This window comes from Wyeomyia smithii, chromosome 3 (genome assembly GCF_029784165.1).
Source record: "Wyeomyia smithii strain HCP4-BCI-WySm-NY-G18 chromosome 3, ASM2978416v1, whole genome shotgun sequence".
Classification (NCBI taxonomy): Eukaryota; Metazoa; Arthropoda; class Insecta; order Diptera; family Culicidae; genus Wyeomyia; species Wyeomyia smithii.
In genome coordinates, this window is record NC_073696.1 from 89701873 (window position 1) to 89719179 (window position 17307).

At 39.6% G+C, this 17307-nt stretch overlaps 1 protein-coding gene across 11 annotated transcripts in view; it reads right to left on the reverse strand.

Moving 5' to 3' along the window:
- Positions 1–17307, reverse strand: part of LOC129732802 (probable G-protein coupled receptor CG31760) — a 177562-nt gene that overhangs the window by 72258 nt on the left and 87997 nt on the right. Inside the window, exon 1 of one of the 11 annotated variants that reach the window (XM_055694071.1) lies at positions 7488–7597. The exons of the other annotated variants lie outside the window; for them this stretch is intronic. The gene's annotated coding sequence lies outside the window, so the exon portion shown is untranslated. Of the gene's footprint in view, positions 1–7487; positions 7598–17307 lie in introns of those variants that run through there. 11 annotated transcript variants of the gene reach the window in all.

Below are 17307 nucleotides of genomic sequence, written 5' to 3' on the forward strand. Positions count from 1 at the left end.
AAATCAGCCCATTCATGACGTGATTATTGTTTAGAGAAGGAGCTTTAGGCCTTTGAAGAATAATTACCAATAAAATTGTATAACCATTGGATGAAATTTCCCACTTTTCCAAGCAGAAGAGAAAATAGTTAAGTTGTTTGTTAGTAGTGCACAACACAAAACAAAATATTCAATACTACCGGTGGTGGTGCGGTCATCAGCGCTCCATAGCACATATTTCGAGCTGAAGATTATGGAATCGGTTTTTTTTAGAGCTATAGATGCTTGAAGATGAGAGTTATGAGAATTTTCGCAACTACTACTAGTGTAAAATTTTCATGTATTCATGCATCGTTAGTTTTACAATAACGACCATTAAATAAAAACGGTAGTGTTGCCTATGAACAGTTTATCGCAGCATATAATGTATACATTTAGTCCTACGTCACCATTTCATACAACCGCTAGGGCTGTATACCTTGTAGTATTTTCTGCGACTTCTCGCATCATCATTTTATTTTTTCGCAATTCATTCGTTCAGTATATCGTTCAGGAAAAGCAATCTGATTATGATAATTTTTTTGTAGTATCACGCATATGTGAGCTTAAAAAATGCTGAGTCATCTGATCAAATTAAATCCACTTACTTACCATTGGATGAAATTTCCCACTTTTCCAAGCAGAAGAGAAAATAGTTAAGTTGTTTGTTAGTAGTTGTTGAGAAACAGCTGTCAAAAACTTCAAACCAACGAAGTCTACCGTCGATAATGGACAGACCCAATATGTTTTACGTCCTGAACGATTTGGTACCGAATACGGAAAAACATTGCAGTTATAACAGAGATGTCTAGATACTTCCGCTTGGGCAGCCGTTCTCCGGTCACCTCGTACACCAGCAGATCATGCATCTTTTTCTACCGCGCACATTCACCGCGTGCGAGGCCTACCACGGAGTCGATCAGCGTATATAAAGCGCTAGCTTTGGGCGAGTTTGCAAACTACGGGACTATAGCTGATTACGTAGTTCGTAGAAGGCCCTGTTTGCAGCTGCAACTTTCACTTCGCGGCTCATATCGTTGTCACAATCACAAGCGTACCAAGAAAACGAATTGCCTGTTGCCTTTCTGTATCTCTGTCTGGTCTGACGTGTAGCCACAGTGAGCATGCCCAGGAGCCGCGTGCTCACTGTGGCTGATGATTCTTTCTGTCCGTCACTCTCTGGCAGTCGGCATTAAACCAGCTGTTACGCTGTCTTCCTCTTGTCATATCTACCACCTCTCTCGCAGCTGTTTAATAGCACTGTATATCACTCCACAGCCCATTATATCTTTCATTCATTCCTCATGCTGTTCTGCGATCCGTTGATGCAGCTCTCTAGCGTATTCTTCTGCTACGCCATAAGCCTTCAATCGCTATATGTTGAACGCATCGTGCTCTCTGTGCAAGATTTCAGCATGTTCGACAACCGTGCGCGGATCTTATAAACGACGAGATAATGGTCAGAGTCAACGTTTGGTCCCCGGAAAGATCTAACATCAGTAACAGCCGGAAGGTTCTGACCGTCAATCAGTACATGATCGATTTGGGAGCAGGCTTCTCCATTTACCTAGATGCTTCATATTCGAATATTTGAAGGTGGAAAATAGGAGCCACATATGACCATCCCAACCTGCGTGTTTGCATCTCCGATGACGACTTTTATACGTCGTGTTTTAGGCATTCGTCATAGGTTCATTCCAACTTTTCGTCGAAATTATTTTTGACGTCATCTAATTTGTCGTTTGTCGATGCATAAGTGTTGATTGAACTGTAGTTGAAGAATTTGCCCTTAATCCTCAACACGCTTACACGGTCATCTACGGGCCTCCAGCGGATGACTCTTGTTTTCTGATTCCTCAACACTTCGAAACGGACGCCCCGTTCCGCTGCTTTGGTGCCCCTAGCCATGCGTCCTTTCACTGTTGAATCGGTGGAAGCGTTAGGTTAACCGGTAGACAGCGTTCTAGGAAACGAGTTCAGGGGGAAATTTGGACCTAGAGCTCGATTATATTCTGACGAAAAACTTTCTACTACAAAATTGTGCAATATGATGAAGCGCTCATTATATGGTTAAGAAGTAAAGCAAAGCCTTGGTGCTACAACCCGATTCGGAACTCGACCTTCTGTTTATTTATACACATACACGTAAAACTTTTCTTTATTACTTTAAAAGCAATAGCGCAAAATTACCTTTTAGGTAACAAATCCATTACTTAAAAAGCAATAAAATTCTTCCCCAGTTAAGTAACAACACATACTGTCATATATTTAGCACGTGTTATGAGAGTACGACTATCTAATAATGGTCGTTTCAACCACCTGCAACGTTTTTTCTGTCGAAAAATGCTCCCTTTCCACCTCAAGTCAAAAAAAATCACACACCGTCGCATAAGTTGCACATGTTACAAGTTTTTTCAACCTCCAATTCATCCGGTGGGCGTGTATTAGTTCGCTGCATACATGTATGCATACGGAGTAGCGAAAAAATATGACAAGAGCTGCCAAGCAACATTTTCCCCGTCATAGAGTATGCAAACGTTGATGATTTCAAAGACTTGAAATGCGCCTTAAAATGACATTACGATCTGTAAACTGCGTTAGAGAAAAATAAAAACATTCGCTTTCTTGCAAGCTATTTACAGCACATAATCATTGGTTCATGGAAACTCATTTGGACCTGTTTGAATATACAAAACTTGTGCCCATCCAGAACAATATTCGCAACTCCGGCAACTCTGGTCAGACAGTATTACATATTTCCATTTCAAGTAAACACTGGGGGGCGAAACGAAAGTGTTTCAAATTGGACATTTGAGGTTGACGGTTGAAATTCTAATTACGTGTGGATGAAGGGAGACAAAAATGAACCAGATCGTTGCATCAATACAAATGCAGCGAGGGAAGTCTTGCCAACACATGCATTGCGGTGCTTGGCTGTATGTTCTCCTGCAGAAACACATACAAGCGTGTGGCCGTCATAATTTTTATTACTTTTTGTTTGTTACTTTTTGTGTATAATGCGCAGTCATAAGACACAAAAAGTAACAAAAAATTGCCCAAAAGTAATAAAAGATTCCCCGTTTGCGTTGGGTGTTCTTTGCATCCAACTGTTTAGTGTACAGAACAATTGCGGGACTAGCGCTACGATCCTACTAACACTAACAGTTTCTCCCGAGCTGAGACTCGAACCTACGACGACTGGCTTGTTAGGCCAGCATCGTACCTCCAGACTGTCTGGGACACCAAATTTCACAGGAATGGTTGAAAAGCTATAATGGGGTAATAAATAACTGTCTTTTTAGATGAATTGTTTTGTTTTTTACAGTTTTTTGTAACCGTCAGAAGTGCATTTCCCTTTTCTTCATCTGACTTTCGACTAAAACCTTTGCAGTCTCCTATCGTCCCGAGTGCTCACTTCGCTGTATCGTTTATCGCCGTTAGTAAACTGCATTTCTTTTTTGAGACCATCCATAAATGACGTAGCATTCGAGGAGGGGGGGGGAGGCAGTTTGCGGTTTTGCGATAAAGTGTGACGAGGGGGAGGGTGGGGGGTCAAGCCAAGCTACGTAGCAAACATAAAACTAAGAAAAAATGGGTTTTTTTCCGAATTGTTCTTTTGTGTCACTGTTTTGCTGTTTAGGGTAATTTTTATTACTTTCTTGTTCATTTATTTATTTATTTATTTGGTCTATTCACCAACAGGCGAGCAAGTGCCCCAATGGTGTAACTTAAAGCTAACAATAAAAAAAAATATCTTTAGAGAGTCAATACATATAACGAAACGGGAATACAACAATATGACATTATAACTATTCAGATCTTAAAAAATATAAACGATATCGCCGACGAAGAAGCGTTCGAGATAAATTGAAGTCGAATAGAGCGGATACTCTATTAAATAATCTTTGGAGACCAACTATTGCGCCAAAAATGCTGTAGTTAGTTCGTTGAGCAGGTAATCGCAGCATCGAGTTGTTTCGCAGAGCACGAGGTTGCACGTTAATTCACTTGTTCCAAAAGAGCGGGGCAGTCTATGCGGCCTTGCAAAAGGTCTGTGGTAAACAACGCCCTGGCCGTGTCTCTACGGACAGACAAAGGCTCCAAACGTATTAGTAAGCAGCGACTTTCATAGCTTGGTATGCGGAAACGATCCGTCTATGGCAGTTTACGAAGAGCAAATCTCAAAAAGCACCGTTGAACTGATTCTATTCTTTCCGCGCCATTGTTGTAATGAGGGGTCCAGACAACCGAGCAGTACTCTAATATAGAGCGAGATATTGCGCAATACAACGATTTGAGGCAGTAAATATCTGTAAATTCCTTAGCGGTCCTGAAGATGAATCCCAGAAACGCGTAAGACAATCGTGGTCCTTTAATAACTAGGTTCACGTCATTAAAATAGAGCAGGGAGATAAGTGGTCCTAGGTGACTTCCCCGCGGTATTCCAGACGTAGCGTCAAAATGAGAGGATTGGCAATCCCCAATAGCAACGGTTAGACGGTTATGATACAAGGTATGTTTTTGATAATGAAATTTGCAAAAAATATGTCATGGGAGGGGAGTTGTTATGAAGCTACGTAATTATCTAGTGGGAGGTCGGACTTTGTGAAAAAAATGCTGCGAATGGTGGAGAGGGGATCTCAAGAAATTTAAAAATGCTACGTCATTTATGGACGTTCCCTCTGCTGCATTATAATCCTTTGTGAATTCCAGTTCGAAGGATCTTCGTTCAAAAAACCGCAGCCTAGCCGCAACATTTAAAAATACTTCATTGAATTTTCAGACCTTTTTGAGCCGCGCACTACTTAATCCACATAATGAGCGCTATATCAAAGCAAATCAAAGCCTTGGTGCTACATTCCGTATCGGAATTCGACCTTTTGTTTTACTATACACAGACTTCGCAGCCGACTGTTAAGTGTACATGACAATTGCGGGACTAGCGCTACGATCCCACTGACACTAATAGTCTCTCCCGACCCGGAACTCGAACATACGACGACTGGCTTGTTAGGCCAGCATCGTACCTCGAGACCAGCTGGGAGATATATCATATATCGCTATATCATATGGCACAATTCTGTTGTTTCGCTAGAATATTACTATCGAGCTTTAGATTTAACTTTCCTCCCAAACTCGTTCCTCAGAACGCTGTCGGATGGTTGACCTAGCGTCTCCACCAATTCAACAGTGAAAGGAGATGCACGGATTTCTTTTTAATTGAAGTAAGTAGGAGATTTTGACACGTTTTCAAAATGCTCCTAGCCATAATTCACGAGAATTGTTAAATAGCTACCTATAATCATTCATTTTTTTAATGGAAATTGCAGCCCGCATTTGTGTTGATCATTGTTATTTTCGTTTGTTTTTATGATCAATAAATGAAACCATATGATGAACAGTAAGTAATAAGAAAGAATCGAAGGCTATGCTTCATTCGATTAACGAAGTATTATACCGGCAAACTACTACATCCAGTCCAACCCGTGTCTGTATTCCATAATACGTTTAGTATTAAATCAGATCAGACCAATATCATTCCGAAAAAGATGAATTTTAAGTTTACCATTTTGTGACTTTCAAAGTTAGCACGTATTTTTGATAATATGTTGCGCAAAGTTGAAATAATTTTGTGCTCCAATAAAGTTAAAAAAAAATAGTTGAGAAAACATGTCTTAAGGGGTTATATCTACCAAATGCTCAAAAAGCAAGGCTTTTTTCATGATATTTTTTACAGGACATTTGAGATGTTACTTACTTTACTTGATTATATTACTACTTGATTATATTACTTATTATATTACTTCGCTTGATTATATTCTTAGAATTTTTCTTCGCAAAATGGCAACGGTTTGAAAAAAAAGTTCTGTTTCGACAAAAAATATCGACTTTGATTGTTTATAACTTTAGTTGTTGTTAATCAATCGCTTAAATCGTGTGTACTTCACTAGATAATCTGATGAAGAAGCTACAGTTAAAATTTCAAGTCAATCGTATGTAAACTTTTTCAGTTCTACTGCTCGCCATGGTTTTGAGAAAAACGCGTTTAAAGTTTCAACATGCTATAAATCTTAAAAATCGCAATAACAAAGCCCCTAATAATTTTTTTACCTTCAGTCAGCTATCCCTGCGCCGTAAAATTGCCCTTGCTGGGTTTTATTTTCCACTTCTTCCTTTTTGTCATCTGATGTCTGGCTGCGCCTAGCCTCTTTCGCGATGTCGGACATGCGATGCTTAGCGACTTTGACACAGTTGGCACCCGATCCCACGCAAAACTCAAACTTGTCACTCATATCTAAGAACTTTTGAATATAACTCACAGTTAAAAAGTATAGAAAAACTCAAACAAAGAATGTACACAACGAGAACGGCTGATCGACTAAACAGAAGGAAATTGTGAGTAAACACGTTCTGTAGAGACGCTATAACGGTCGAAATTTTAAGTAGAGACCTCTATACTTCAAATTTGAAACACGATAACGATTGTCGGTAACTTCTGCTAGTTTACAAAGCCTTGAAATGAAAAGAAAAACGAGCATCGCCAAATTAAAAAATGTGATTTTGGAGTATAAAAATTGTTCGGTAAAAATTGATTTAAACAAACTTTGAGTTTAGATCTGTACTTGGGCGATGTAGATTTTGATTCTTGGATAGTTTCAACATGATTTAGGCCAATAAAAATAAATGGCGAAAAAAAAATTTTTTTTTTGATAGATATAACCCCTTCCTATGGTAACATAGCATCGACCATATTTTGCGAGCTGAGTAGTAATCTCAGTAGCTGTATCGTTGAAATTATTCTCTATCAATTCAATACGATCTCCTTATGACAATCATTAAACCATTAATAAAACAAAAACGCATTGGCATCAGCTGGTTTGCTAAGATTTACGGCCGGTTTTTTCTGGAATTGCGCATGGCCGTCATAAAAACGTAGGTTATAGTAATTGCGGCAATAAAACCGGCAGCAATCGGCAACTTATTCCAGATTAGAAAACAATTTTGTCATGTTTCATGAGATATATGTTTATGACAATAATGCTTTGCCGCATTTGTCAACCGTAACACAGAATTTTACTAGAACGCATAGGAGAACTTCATTCTGAGCTACATAACTATTGTCGAACTTTGGAATTTTACTCATTTCATTTCACTTTATAGTATAGTATAGAATAGTAGATTATTATTATTCATGAAGATTCAGAAAAAGAAGCCCAGGTAGAAAAAATTGATTTTCAGTGACACAGATAAGAAGTACAATATTTTGTGATTGAGTAGGTAAAAAAAAGGATTTTTAATAATATCACAGCCAGTGGTACCTATTGATTTTGTAGAAAGGTTTAAATTCGCATCATAATAATTGGAAAGCCGAAACAAAGCAACCCCTTGGTGCAACATTCCGATTTGGAACTCGATCTTCTATTTAGTTTGTGTATAAGACTTTGCAGCCAACTGTTTAATGTACTTACAGGGGGCTAGCACTGCGATCCTGCTGACACTAACAGTCTTTCTCGAGCCGAGACTCGAACCTATGACGACTGGCTTGTTAGGCCAGCTTCGAACTTCGAGACCAACTGGAAGGTTAATTGGAAAGCCATATGGTTTTTGATTAAATGTGGAAACCTGAAACGACAAAATACAATATTGCATAACGTCGCGAGCAGCCCTAGTGTGTTCACACAGCAGTTTATTTCTTGGAAAGTGTGATACTGGCAGCGAGCAAATTTTGCACAATGCCGCTAATCATATTGGGGCACTGACTGAATTTTTCTCGGAATGTTAGCAATAACACACAATCCCCTTGTGGGCATTTTGACGAGAATTGTTCTGTTCGCTCCAACGAAGACATGATTATATTTGCATAGATTGCTCACTACAGAGCCTACAAGGAGCTCACCGTCATGATAAATGTCAAGCCAAAACGGTAAGTTGTCACGTAAAATCATTTTGCGGGTTTAAATTGATGCTTTTCGGTGAAACTAAACAACCTTTTTCTTATTTCTTTACGTTTCGACCTACTTGATTTCTTTCGGCCATCTTCAGAAACTTTATTGAATGAACAGAAAAACAGAGAAAAAAAAAACAAAAAAAAACAATTACAACAAATTTTAAAAATTTTATAAAGGTACACTCACTAGTTCGCTGCCTTGCGTTAATCCATCAAAGCGCGCAATTTAAATCTAAATTATTTTCCCCCCCGGGGTGGTCATCAGCTGTTACTTATGTCACTCCTTTGCGTTCGTTTCTCTTCCGTCGTCGTTGTTTGCGTTGTTGCTCGTTTTTTAGTTTGTATGCCAGGTTGTTGTATGTATTGGAGAAACCGTCCACTTCACGTTGTAGGTTGACTGTCGTTTTGCTGTTGATTTTTATGTGGAGCATTTCAGCAGATAGTCTGCTCGCATTGTTGTTGATTCTCTCTAGAATTCTCGTTCGAGAGAAGTCAAAGCAACAACGCAAACAACGACGACGGAAGAGAAACGAACGCAAAGGAGTGACATAAGTAACAGCTGATGACCACCCCGGGGGGGAAAATAATTTAGATTTAAATTGCGCGCTTTGATGGATTAACGCAAGGCAGCGAACTAGTGAGTGTACCTTTATAAAATTTTTAAAATTTGTTGTAATTGTTTTTTTTTCTCTGTTTTTCTGTTCATTCAATAAAGTTTCTGAAGATGGCCGAAAGAAATCAAGTAGGTCGAAACGTAAAGAAATAAGAAAAAGGTTGTTTAGTTTCACCGAAAAGCATCAATTTAAGCCCGCAAAATAAAACAAATGGTGATGAAAACAAGATTCAAACGTAAAATCATACAGCACTTTCGTTTTGCTGTGGTATTAAAAATGACGGTAGGCATCTTGTTTGCTGTGTAGCGTACAGTCTCTGTAGATTACAATAATACAGAACAATTTGTACAGCAATGTGTTTCTCTAAACACAACCGCAAAGACAGTAGTTTTGTCCCGTACAGAATAAGCTATATTATCACTTATAACAAAAAAACTTTAAAAAACATCAACAATAAACCTCCAAGTTTCCCAAATTGAAACCAATTTAAAGCAACTCCGAAACAAAATGTATTTAAAATTTGCAAACGCTAAAAGCATTTCCCTAAGTCCCATCAGGTATCATCGGTTTACAGCATCGTCATCGTCTGTTAAACATGTCTCGAGACATTTAAGAGAAAAAAGAACAGTTTGTGTACTTGTTTTTTTTTGCGAGGTTGGATTGTCTGTTGCCTTCGGCTTATCCATTTCTCTAATGGTTCACAACACTGCTGCTGCTCAAAAGTGGTGGTATATTTTTGCATTCTTTCTTTTGTATGTATTTGAGCCGGAGGATATTACTGTTGCTAGGACACATGGGTTGAGATGTGTTGGGTTGTGCAGTGCAACAAAACTGTACGTTTGTAATATGTAAATGCTAGTGACTAGGAGGATTTATTCATGTCGGAAAACTATTCTGTCATGGATTCCAGGTGGTGCCAGCTCATTTTAGTGCAATGAACAATCATTTGGATGATTTTATTACATAATTATCACGATATCAAAGAAGTATGAAAATAAAAAAGGACATTATCAGTCACAATTCGATTTTTGATGCACAAGCTCAAGTTGTTAGTGGGTTGAAGTCTGATAACATCAATTTGCTTGTCGTCACTTTTTAATGGAATATTTTATTTTTAACAAGTCAAAATTAGTTTTGTTTCAATTTCATTCATTCAAACAAAAGATGTTATCGTTTGAAACGCAATAAAATCTACATTGCATTTCTTGAGTCAACTTCGTTTTAGACTTGTTAGCACAAAATTTACTACCGGAACATTACATGACATGTCTTTGGTGTGACAACAAGTTAAGCTGAATTCAATTAAATTAATTTACCATCGCATCAAATCATACTGCCACGAGCACAAAAAAAAGTTTTCCTGTCTACCCTTGTTTGATTGCCATGGAGGGCAAAAAAAAGTTTTCCCCCAATCTCAGCATCTTTTCAGGACTTTTCCCGATATTCGCTCGCTCGCTCTTTCGCTGAAAAATGTGAAAAATAGCTGAAGTGATGATGCCCAGGCGAAGACGACGACGACAGTACGCCCGTAATAAACTCACCTTGGTGAACAAGGAGAAAACATAATTTGTCACTACCTCAGTCGAGTCTTGCACTTGACAGCGGTACTAACTGAATAAATTAAAATTTCTGTTCGCTTGAATAGAATATTATATTTGTAAGGCTGGATGTTCCACAAAGTCGCTATCCGGTCGTTAAATCGGATTCTGTAACAAGTGTCAAGCGCACCTGGATAATTTGTTCACTCAAGCTAGATTCTGCTCTCAATCAGTTGAAATTTGGTTAGTTTATTGACATCGTTCTTTTAGTTTTTTTTGAAAGGTGAAAAACTATCTACCCATACTTATTGATGTTGAAACTGGACGGAGCTGGTCCAGGTTAAAGTATGCAACTAATTCTCAAGAATGGCGACAAAATTAACAAAGTTTACCTGACGCGGGTAATTTAATTTATGATTGCTTTTTTCTGGTCTCTCTACGTAAAAGAGATAACAAAATCAGCAATTTGATTATCACACTTTACGGGTTTCTTCACGTGCACGCGCTGAATCTATTACTTCTATAATGGTATCAATGAGCTTTAGAAGTTACTCTGGGCATCTTATGGTTAAAATTAGTTCACTGCAAGAGCAATATTGAAAATAACCCAATTAAATCTCGATTGTTAATCTTGCCTCAACATGTGTCTTATAGAAAGTTTGTCTTATGCTCGTGGCAACGAATTGCAAACAAAATTTACCAAATTCAATTTATTGCAATGTTTGCAAGATTAACAGAAATTATTAACGCATCGTAAAACAGATATTGAAATTATTTTCGCATGCTGCACGGCTAACAATTAGAAAAGCTAGGAAAAATACAAGTTGTTGAAAGGACAGACAAATATTATTTTATCCAAAAAATAGAATTATTAATTATTTAAGTTTAGTTAAGTTTTGACATTTTTGACATATTCGACACTTCGAGTACAGTACATCGGGCACTAATTTTTTATTTCAGGCACCGATAAAGTTTCTGAAAATATTATTATTGGAGCGTGAAATACATTTTCATCAGCTTTCAACGGCCATCTTGGATTTTAAAATGGAATCAGACATCTGTTTCAAGTTTCTAGAATCTAGATACATCTGTATTCAGGTTCTAGAATCTAAATATATTAGTAATGTTATACATAGCCTTGCACAAACCGGAAGTTGCGAATCCAATTTTAAAATGGCGTAAGGTAGGGTAAAAAACGGCTTGAGCAGTGTCACCTTTTTTAATCAGTCGAAGGACGTCAAACACCTGAATTTTGATCATTACCGACAATTTCAATGACGAGAACAAATACTCCGATTACCTAGCTGTCTTACGAATACATAAAATACCGTTTAATCTTTGGATAACCATCAATCGAAAAAAATCTATTAAAATTGCAGCCATTCAGATTCAAAAAACAGATGCAAACTGCTTAGAATAAGTTCGGGGTGATTATGGGAATTTTTTAAATTCAGTTTTACAATCAGAAAACAACTGACAGAGAAAAAGATAGATAAAAAATTAATATACTTATGTTTGAATTTCACCCAACACATTTCGAGTATTTAGTCTCGACGGCTCTTAAAATTGCTTGAAATATGTTCCCTAGCCTATTAGTTTTCTGTTTCTCGAAGTTATGTCAGCTCTGAAAATATTGGTATAGAGGTGTATTTGAGCATTACGCTTAAATTCATACAGCTTTTAGGAAATTGGAAATCACCATCTTGGAGTTAAACATATTGTCGAACATCGATATTTGGTTTTTGATCGATTCCGAAAATATGCATATTGCAGTAAATAATCCAATTCACAAATTTCCAGAAACCGGAAGTCGTTCTCTTGAATTTTAAAATGTCGGACATTGATTTCCGATATATAAGCGTTTTTCTGGTTTCGGAAATTTCTATTTTATGGGGGATTTATGAATGTTTTCCATACTGCTTCCCAGAAACTGGATGTCGCCATCTTAGATTTGAAAATGGCATCAGACATCATGTTCCGATTCTCCGAAATTAACTCCTGGCCTCCAGACATGACCAAGGGCTTGAAAGTCATCGAATGATTTTAAACAGTTTCATAATGCACAAAAAATCTAGATTTTTGACCCCTTCCTTCTTCAGGAGTTGTCCCTCTCTCTTTTAAATAGGTCTAGCTATGATAACCTCCTTTGTGAAAGAGATTCGTATGCCAAGATTGGTGGAAATCAGTTTAGACATTCAAGAGTTTTGCTGAAACATATAGACAAATCTTGTCTTTCAAATAAATAAATAGACAGATAGGGCCTCGAAAAATTTTGAAAATAGAATTCAATTTCCATTTAAATATCCCATTGCGATTCAACCGCGCGATCTATTTTATCTTCAGGGCTTCAAATAGTGAGTTGGCCACCTGGAAGGTGAAACGACCTAGATCCGGTTTTCTCAAGTTATTATTTCACACCTTCACGAGTCATATAATCACACTAGACTGACAGGCTGTCAGTGACAGCTGAAACATGGACACAGCTGGCTGGTGTAGCCTGGGTAATGTTGTCAATTGAGCAATAGCTAAGTGAGAGGGTGCGACCCGATCGGCGGCATAGGAAACACTTTGGTGATGCCTTTTACGTGCGGCTGAAGCTGGCTGAGACATGGCGTCAAAATCGTTCTCGGGGATCTGAACGCTCGTGTTGACCAGGAGTAGAAATTCAGACCGGTTATTCGAGAGTTCAGCCCACACCGGTTCATGAACGAAAACGGCATTCGGTCTATTGGCTTCGCTATATCGGTATACCAGATAACCACAACAGGTCGAATCACGAATCGATCACGTTTTGTTAGACGGAAGGCTTACCTTATCTTACCAATCAGACGAGCGCCGTAGTGGCTCGTGCTCTGTCAAGGAGTTGTCGCCTTGTAGCTCGATTCTGGGCTTTATTTCGCTAGTTTCCCAGGTATCTCATCACACGCAAGTCTCCTCAGCCATCGTGCACGCTGCGCCAGTTGTTGCCTCGATTCCGTAGAGGTTTATCGATTTTATCAGGGTTTTGTACAGCGTCAACTACGTTCGTCGTCGCTCTCGATTCGATCGAAGTGTGTTTTGAAGTGGAAAGTAGACACGTTTTCCAGCCTGGATGCCTCTCTGAATTTCTTTGCTGGAATAACTGTCCGTGGTCACCAGTGACTCCAAAAACACGACCTCAAGCTCATCGCCGTCTATAAAGACTTGAGTTGCGAGGCTGACGATGCTCTTATTGTAGCCCCTCGCTCGCATATACGCATATACGCATATATAGTTTTCGACGCATTTATCTGCAGTTCAGTTCGTCTGGCTTCAAATTTCAGTCGGGTGAAGGTTCCTTCCGCCGTCGCAAAGTTATGTGCCATTATGTCAAAGTCATCGCGGGGGCCTAGCGTGGTTGGTAACGTCTCCGCCAACCACGCTTGACGCCTGGGTTCAAATCCCACCGCCGACATAGGTGTCGATGGTTGTGAGGTGGCGTGATCCACTCACAACCAACCCAACTGGTCTAGACTTAATCCTAGCCGACACCGGGAGATTTTCTGAGGCGGAAAATGTCTGGGATCACGCCTTTCATCGCATGAGGGAGTGAAGCTGTTGGCGCCGGTCCGTTAATCAACGGGTCGTGAGTTAGGGTCCTGGGTGGAGTCGCCTTCCCGGGCGTCGGTGATTGGCACAACAACAGTGGCGGAACTAGACCGACGGAAAATAAGCGAGAATAAAAAAAATGTCTAAGTCATCGGCAAGGCCTGAAGCTAAATCAATCTTGTAAACACTGACCGTGTTCAGTAGCTGTGCTGTTGAACGAAGGAGTTTTCCCTGAAGTTTGGAAGGAATCGTTCATGTTTCCCGTGTTCAAAGCTGGCCAGAGAAACTTTAGAAATTATCGAGGCAAGCTTATCTGAAGCGCCAGAGCTATTCGGAATAATCGTAAGTGGTGTGATTTGTAGCCAGTCTATGAGCTACAACTCTAATGATCAGCACGGTTTCATGCCTGGGAGATCTGTTACCACGAATTAGTTAGACTTCACCAGCACCTGCATTACTGCAATGGAGAACAAAACTCTTGTCTACACAGATTAGAATCGTGGATTATGTCTCATCTGACTGGTCGTGACTTTCGTGTTAAAGTTGACTCCTGTGTATCTTCGAGTTTTTGCAATTCACCTGGAGTGCCCCAGGGCAGTAACTTAGGTCCACTGTTGTCAATGCTATTTTTCAACGACGTTGCTTCGAAATTGCGTCTGGTTTACAAACTCATTTACGCCGAAGACTTGAAAATATATTTGGTGATTCGTTCAATTGCAGACTGCCACTGTTTGCAAAACCAGCTAACCGTGAGCGTACCAAAATGCTCCGTCATGACGTTCCATCGCTCAAAAAAAAAAAAACCGATTCCGAAGGGTTGAGAAAATGAATGACTTGGGAGTCGTTCTGGATCCAATACTATCATTCAACAGCCACTACATCTCAGCCACTTCTATTTCGAAAGTTGCCAAAGGCCTTAATTCCTTGCATTGTGCGCTGGTGAGACCAATTTTTGAGACCAATTTTTGAGACCGCTTGTATCGTCTGGAATCCTGTAGATACGTGCTGGATCGATAGAATTGAAGGCAGCAATTGAATACAGACTTTTGAACTTGGACACACTGGAAAAAGGCGTAAAATTCAACAGGCTTTGTTCGTCGCGACTACTTTTCATGCTGGATTTTCGTGTGGCTCAACGTCCTCTCCGGTACCGGTCACTGCTGCAGAAAAGATTCCACCGTACTGCCTATGCATATGATGCGGCGATACCCTCGATGATCCGATCATGCTTGTGCAGGATCACTTGGACTTGGAGTGATACTTCTAGTCGTTTTAGAAATAAGATTTAACGTTCGACAGTTTTGTAATTTTTTATTTATTCATTAGGACACTAATCATGTCAGATGAAATACAGACAAATACAAAAATACTTGCTCTATGGTGGCCTTGATCAATCCAGTTCTTCTCATTTATCGCTGCCTCGCATTCCCTGTCATACCAGTCGATTCTGCCAGCGCTGCCTCCATTCCTAGAGTCACTATTGCGTTCTCCATGATGGCTATGCAAATCATTCACCAGCCATCAAGCGACACTGTGCCGAGCCCCTTGAGTAAATAGTAGGGCTTCTAGTTGTTACGCGTAGTCCTCCGCGGCCGGGGAGTTCCGGAGCTACATAATGTTAAGCCGAGTGATCCGAGTCAATATCCGTGCCGCGATAGGTGCGTACGTTGTTAATGTCTCAGAAGAACCGGCCGTCGATTAGGATATAGTCAATATCAGGCTGATCACCGGTTTGTACGTTCCTTCCCTTCCGATCTGAGCGTTCATGGCCCCGATGAGCATCTTGAGTTCTGTGAGTAAAACGTAAACGATATTCCTCCGTGAGGCAGTGCACGTTAGTTATAGCCCCGACCATTCATTCTCAACATTCACAACCTGTCGCTGATCGCTTTGACCGACGACTCTGCATTCCGACTCAACCACACGACTGTGCATTCTGCCCAACACTATAAAGCCGGTACCCAACCCGTTGGGGGTGCCGCCGCTCCGGTAGTACTGGGACTTCCGGCTACAAATCCATTGACGGAAGGCACTTCTCGGATATTATCGACGTGTGGCGTAAACGTCGATTCTGACCATTATCTTCTGATGGTATTAGGAGATAGGGATCACTGCGATCATTGTTTTGATCTTTTGCGGTAATCTTCTATCTATCAAAGTACTGGACCGTGTATTCCATTCAATAAATACATAGAAATTGTATTTTTTATGAAACCTATGGTTATATTCAAACTGAAATATCACAAAAACACCAAAAAACAATTCTTTCAAAATTTCAGAAAATAAAGATTTTTTGATGGACAATTTTTAAAAAAAATCATGGTTTGCCAATACTTGCTACCCGCTGAGATATCTTCTTCACAAAATTATGTACTTCAAAAACTCCTGTACTCGGAAGAAAACGACGTAATTATTCAATTTCTATCGAGAAAAAATTTGTAAGAAATAAATTCGAGTGAACTCATAAAATTATCACAATAAAACGTGAAATTCAGACAAAATTTATAAAAACTTGTAGATCTCTGAAACTTGAAGAGTTAGAAATTTTGTATATTCTGTAAAGTTTCATGGAATTTAGAGATCTACAACTTTGTCGAATACCGCAAAGCTCTAGCGCGTAAGGGAAAGAAGTTAGCATCGCAACGCCACCTTTACGGCTAAATTACGAACTGATCCAAACATGCAAAATGAAGCCCTATCTATACCAAGAAAGTTTGTAGAAGATTGGAAACCGATTGGTCAAACCCTGAGAGCGCTATTAATTTCGTTCCGCTAAATTCCATTTCTGGCCCAGTGTGCATTGGAGCTTATCACCCTAGGCCCGGATGGGTTGGCTTCTTATTTGAACCAGCTGACAATCAGGATCTGGTATAAAGAACAGCTACCGGAGGAGTAGAAGGAGGGAAAAATATACCCAACATACAAGAAGGGCGATAACTCAAAATGTGAGAACTACCAAGCGATCATCATTCTCTACGCAGTTTTTTTTTCTGCATGGACTCATCAATAGGACCAGAAACATTGATCTTTTCTGATATCGTCCGGGTGTTTGCTGTATTCCGCACTTCTATAATAATAATAATTATTATTTTTAGCATTATTACTATTGAGAGTAAGCGACATGTATATTATAATTCGTGTGTATGCGTATTAATGCTACTACTCCTCACTGCCTCCGTCAATATTATCACCACTTACAATGACTTGTTTTTATCTAGATTTTTTTTATCTAGAGGCATTTGTCTTGGCTTTCTAGAACTCAACGTAAAGGAAGGGTTATTGGGGAGCCTGAGAATTGATCCATACTTAAGTTCGTTTGCATCAAATGGTCTGATTTCAACTGAAACTCGGACCCCTGGCTACCGGTTTGTCAGAGCGTAACTTGGCGGCTACGGAACTCCCTATCAACGCAGACTTCAAAGTGCTCTCCCAGATAATTTCTAGCCGCATCACGTCGCTTTCAAGAAGGTTTGTGGGAAGAGATCAAGCCGGTTTCGTGGTAGAGCAATCGACAATGGACCAAATCACCACACTGTGGCAGATCCTCCGAAAGTGTCACGAATAACAAGCTCTCACGCATCACATAAACATCGATTTCAAGGCCGCTTACGACACTATCGAC